Source organism: Charadrius vociferus, unplaced genomic scaffold (assembly GCF_000708025.1).
Source record: "Charadrius vociferus isolate BGI_N301 unplaced genomic scaffold, ASM70802v2 scaffold342, whole genome shotgun sequence".
Lineage (NCBI taxonomy): Eukaryota > Metazoa > Chordata > Aves > Charadriiformes > Charadriidae > Charadrius > Charadrius vociferus.
Genome location: NW_009647231.1, coordinates 1,459,755 through 1,465,536, shown reverse-complemented (window position 1 = coordinate 1,465,536; position 5,782 = coordinate 1,459,755).

The following is a 5,782-nucleotide window of genomic DNA, read 5'->3' as shown; positions in this document are numbered from 1 at the left end:
GAGCATCAATCAGAACATTACTGCAACTTTCAAGACTATAAATGCACAGAAATAATCACGCTTGTCTTCCACAGGAAGGATAAAACTATAGGATTTTTTTATTACTGATATCCAACAGCTCACTTCCTGACTGCAGATCTCTATTCTGGTGTGACTATCTATGAAATAATCTGAGATATTTTTCTAAGAAGTGATGCTATTAATGGTAAAGCAACATCTTCTGGCCTTATTTATACAGATCGTCTTGTTGACTTCAAAGCCTCATCAGCATTTACAACCCACAGAATTATATGCAGAATTTGGCCCGTACCTTGTCCTACATGCTAAAATCCATTTGAGTGGCCCAAGGAATTAATGGAGCCATCATTTTTCACAGTAGTGCCCTCTATGCTGTGAGTTTCAGCAACCTGGAAGTTCTATAAAATAACATTAATACTTAAGTATGCCAAAGCCCTTTGTCAGGCTGTGGCTTAAATAAAAAGCTTGAAGAAGCTTATTGGAAAAGCTCTGTTTTTTGCATCAAACCATTAATTTTATCTGTAATACTGACTAATAGGAAAGGATAAATAATGAATTTATTAAGCAGGTATATTTAGTATGTCTAGAAGTCCTAAACTTCTATTCTAAATAATAATTTATTCAACTAGCAGTGAAACGTGGCATTCATTTCAGTAAATTTCAAGATAGCAACCTGGCATCATTATTGGGCTTTCAGGACAGGATTCGGTTCTAGATTAAGATGCTTACATTTATGTGTCACTGGTGCAATGGGTATCTGTTATCACTGTAATCACTGGAGATCTAGGGATCAGTTTGGCTTCCTCAACGTAGGTTTCTAGGGCCAGTGTCCTCTGGTATTCTGCTTGGCCTTCAGCAGCCACTCCAGAACCACCAATCTCCCACAGGTCTTTTATCACAACTGCTGTCTCTTTAGAGACATCTCAGCCTTGAGCAACTCCAACAGTCATTAAGGGTCAAGCCCCTATTGAACACAATTAAAGCTCCCTGGAGAGCAATTCAGCTTATTTCAAATGCTCTAGAGCTCAGTTCAGTTGCCCGAAAATAAATGCATGGTGCAATGGAGCATGGCCAGCAGGTAGAGCGAGGTCATCCTCCCCCTCTACTCTGCCCTGGTGAGGCCACATCTGGAGTACTGTGTCCAGTTCCGGGGTCCCCAGTTCAAGAAAGACAAGGAACTACTGGAGAGAGTCCAGTGGAGGGCTACAAAGATGATTAGGGGAATGGAGCACCTCTCTTATGAGGAAAGGTTGAGAGACCTGGGTCTGTTTAGTCTGGAGAAGACTGAGAGGGGATCTCATCAATGCTTATCAACGTCTAAAGGGAGGGTGTTAAGAGGATGGGACCAGACTCGTTTCAGTGGTGCCCAGCAACAGGACAAGTGGCAATAAGCACAAGATGGAACACAGGAAATTCCATCTCAACATGAGGAAAAACTTCTTTACTTTGAGGGTGCCAGAGCACTGGAAGAGGCTGCCCAGAGAGGTTGTGGAGTCTCTGACTCTGGAGATATGCAAAACCCACCTGGATGCGTTCCTGTCCAACCCGTTCTAGGTGACCCTGCTTTGGCAGTGGGGTTGGACTAGGTGATCTCCGAAGGTCCCTTCCAACCCCTATCACTCTGTGATCTTAGATACCATAAATTATTATGCCTGGCCTCCAACTGCCTCTTCTGATGGGCACGTACCTCACACAGGGCCTAGACCCTCTTCCAGGCTCATGAGGGTGGTTACTAACTCCAGGCATCTCAAATGGCACTAAACACATACATTTAGGGAAGTGCATTGTCCTCTGGGTGGTAATGATTCAACTAAATTTAAATAGGACCTTAGATAGCTCACATGCCTATAAACCACATACATTTATTTATCTGTATTTTAATTCCCCACTCAGTGAAAGATCCCCATAAAGATAACAAGATGCCAAATAACAAGACGCAGGAAGTTATCTTAATTCTACATCACAGATTAGTGTCTTTATTAAATAGCTATTTCACAGCTGACAGATGGAAAATTAATACCCACTTTGATTTGCTTGTTCGCAAATGCCATGCTCAACAAAATGTATTAAGGTACAGACCAACAAAAATCTGTTTATTTATTGAACTGGATGAGATACCTAAGCTACAGGAATTTGATTAGTCATAAGAAAGCTCTTTCCATGCAGGTTAATATATTCAAACTCTGAGAAGCAGTAAGTAGCCTGAGAGGAGAAACAAGTCAGCATGGCTGTGTAGAGTCCAACACCTGGCTGTACTTATTCTGACCTGGCTTTGGTAATTCAACACAACACATCTTACCAGCTCCCAAATCATAAAGGTTAAAGACCAGTGATGTAGTCACTTATTTGTCTAAAGATGTTTATGGGAAGGCAACATCATTAGAGAAAGTTCGACCACATGCAAATCTGTGCTGAGGTGCAAAAACTGTGCACTTGCTCTGTGTAACAGACCAAGCAGTCAAATACCCTTTTCATAAAATGCTGAAAAAATATCAGACATACATACTTTCCATGTGCAACTAACGTACTTTCAAATTGGACTTGTTCAAACTCACTCACTGATAATCTGATGGGAGAGTTTATAAGATGATGCATCTTTTTTTATAAGCATAAGCTTATTAGAAGTCATCCCTGGTTAATACTCAACGTGCCTGCTCTTTTACTCCAAAGTTCTTCCTCAATTCCTCTGTTTTTGCAGCATGTTGGTAGGAGGGAATGAACTTGATGATCTCCAGTTAAAAAAATAAAAAATCTGCATTGCTAGTAAAGGTCATGAGCTAGAACAAGAGACATATACCTTGTCCTCTTACTCCAGGGAATATTACTGCAACAGAGTAGTTCTGCGTGCACTTAGGAGAATTGACAGAAAGGCATTTTCCCTGCAAGGATAACAACCTCAAACCTTATTAGAGCTATTTTTTGCCTCCTATAAAATTAAATGTCTTTTTAGTCTATGTAGTTCAACCTGACTTTTAGCTCTTATATTAATTTATATATAAAGACCAATATTGTATATTGGTCTGAAATAATCCTTAAACAACTTCCACTTATATACATAAAATACTAATGAAGTGCAATTCCTTCTGGGATGCAAGGCCACATTCAGATTGACAACTGCTACATTAAACACTGCCAAAAATTAATACAGAGCAAATTTTAACCAAGGACAAAAGGGCATACCACTGCTGTAATAAAAAAAAAAAAAAAAAAGCCATAGGAGCTTTAGCAGTATATTTCCATCTAGGCTCAAGATCAGCCTCTCTGTCTACAAAGTCAATTTATGCCCACAGAATTCCTGCCAGCATTTTTCCAGCAACACTGTAAGCCATGAATGCACAACTGCATGGCTCATACTCCATTTGATTTACATTCAGTCTAATAAACAGAGGGAATCAAAACATGCAAGTTGTGTGAGTTGATGAACCTGAAAAATAAGGACAGTTACCTCTCTATAGATAAAACAGGCAGGAATTTGGTTTTACGTGGTCACCTAAAACACCCGCAGACCGCAAAATGTTCCAGTCATGGAGGGGTCTAGCCTGTAGCACTGGAACTACACAGTTTGATCCTGTGTAAATCAAACGACCTTTACAGTTCACCTTCTCTTTTCAAAGAATCTGAAATATTAATACATATTTGCCTAATTTCAAGGATATTGTGAGAATCAACTAATGCCAGTGTGCCTTCCATGCATACAAAGCACGGTATGGAGCAAACAATTTATCAAGTTTTGCAGAAAAAAGATTTGCAATAACCTTGCTGAATTTAGAACATATCATTTCACATAACAAGATTTTTTTGAAATGTGATGCCTATATCAAGCTGGAAATTGTTATTCTTTCAGCTGAAGAATGGATTTTATAAGGCTTAATCATCTATCAGAAACTCCCATAACATCTTCTCATACATCATGCTTAAACTGCCAGGAAGCACATTGAGGACAACATGCAACCCGTGAAGTAGAATATTGAGGAGGAAAGTAAATTATTTTATTGAATGAAGTTGATAATACTCAGATACTATGATATTGTCTGTATTTACTTTGCTTGCATCTTTGTTTTTTACTGTATTTACTTTGGTTCCTGTTTGATTAGAAAAAAAGAAGTATTTTGCTAAGAAGTATTAGATGATTAGAGAACCCTTCTAACCAGTTAAGTAGTCCTTTAAGCAGAATATTTTACTTAATTATAATTAATTAGTAGAAACACAGTCCTTAAAGCATACATACATACCAGTGAAAGGAAATTATCTTACCCTTTCACTTCCTCAGCAACTCTTCTGAAATCATATCTTGTATCATTTCCTATCACATCACCAGATCTAGCATGTGACCTTTTTCTTTTGGCTCACTGATACAGGGAGCCTTATAATTGCAAAGTGAGGTCCACAAGGTCTGAATCTGTAGGAACAGAGAGGTCCCTTCGCAGAGTTCTGGAGTGCCCTTGAATCCCACAGCTCACCCTGGGGGAGGTCAGCAAATCTCAGCAGACATCATTTCTCCACTCAAAATACAATCATAATTTTTTTGCAAATTTTTTTTTTCTCTTTTCAGCCATGGTACTCAGCTAAGATTTTTAGTTTCTTTTAAAAAGCGTTGCTGAACCTCATGTAAATTTCAAGGAATATGCACTAGTCCATAGACTGTACTCCAATTCTGCATACAGGACAAGGGGAAGAGAAGAAAGTATCTCTGCCTTCAGCCTTGCTGGGCAAGACTGCTAAGTCAGAACAGGTTATCATGAGAGACTGGCTGAAAGAATATTTTATGTCAACACTGCCTTGTCTCCCTGCAGGGAAGCTGCTGCTGCTACAGCACATTCCCTGCTCAGCTCTTCCATTAAACTGCAGAAGTTTGACATAATTTCCCTGCTGTTCCCCTCCCTTAAACAACTTGGGAAAATAGGTAAACAACTGCATTCAAGAGTGACTGCAGCCAGAGCAACATCCTCCTGTCCTGTCCCCTTCCACTGCAAACATTTGCTGATCACCTCTTTTGTGTGGAGTCCCTGAAGCAAAACTTTCCTTTTTCATGCTCTGCCCAAATACTTATCACCACCTCCTCCCCCAGCATTGCTGAAGTAAAAGGCTGCTTCCAAGCCTCCTGCCGAAAACTTCAGCTTTGCCCGTGACTTTGTTGCTGCTCTGTTTCCCAAAAAAAGCATCTGCAGGACGCTACCTCCCATCTCTGCAAAAGTGCGGCCACATCACATGTACTCTGAAATGGAAGCAGTTGCCCCTATTTTATTTCAGGGTCGAAGGCTGCCTTCATAGGTTATAAAACTCTTTCGGACTTGCTTCAGCCTCTCAACAACTTAGATGTCTTTTCTGACCTGCCTTGCCATTCCACACACTCTTGCCACCATTAGTCTCAAGACTTCGTTACCTTCTTTTACTTCCTCTTCTCTGAAATAGCTTCACCTCTGGGATTCTTCTTTTGAGGACAAATCTCAGCTGAGAGCCAACAGTTTTGCTTTAACCTTCTCTCTTCATTCCTTCTCTCTTCTCTGCTTATCATCCTTAAGATTTATGAAAAATTCCCTGAAAAACATTCTGTAAAGAAGCTTAGATTAAAAATGCTATACTTATAAAACTTCTTTTCATTTCTCTTTATTACTAAAAAGTCTACCTACATCTAGTTTGCTTGTTTTTAGTGTGAAATAACTTCAGAAACTTAAACTTTATTCACCATGGAAGTAATATTTTAACCACACTGCCAAACCCCGCAGTGTTTAACAAACAGAGCAGTAATGAATATAAAGAAAGC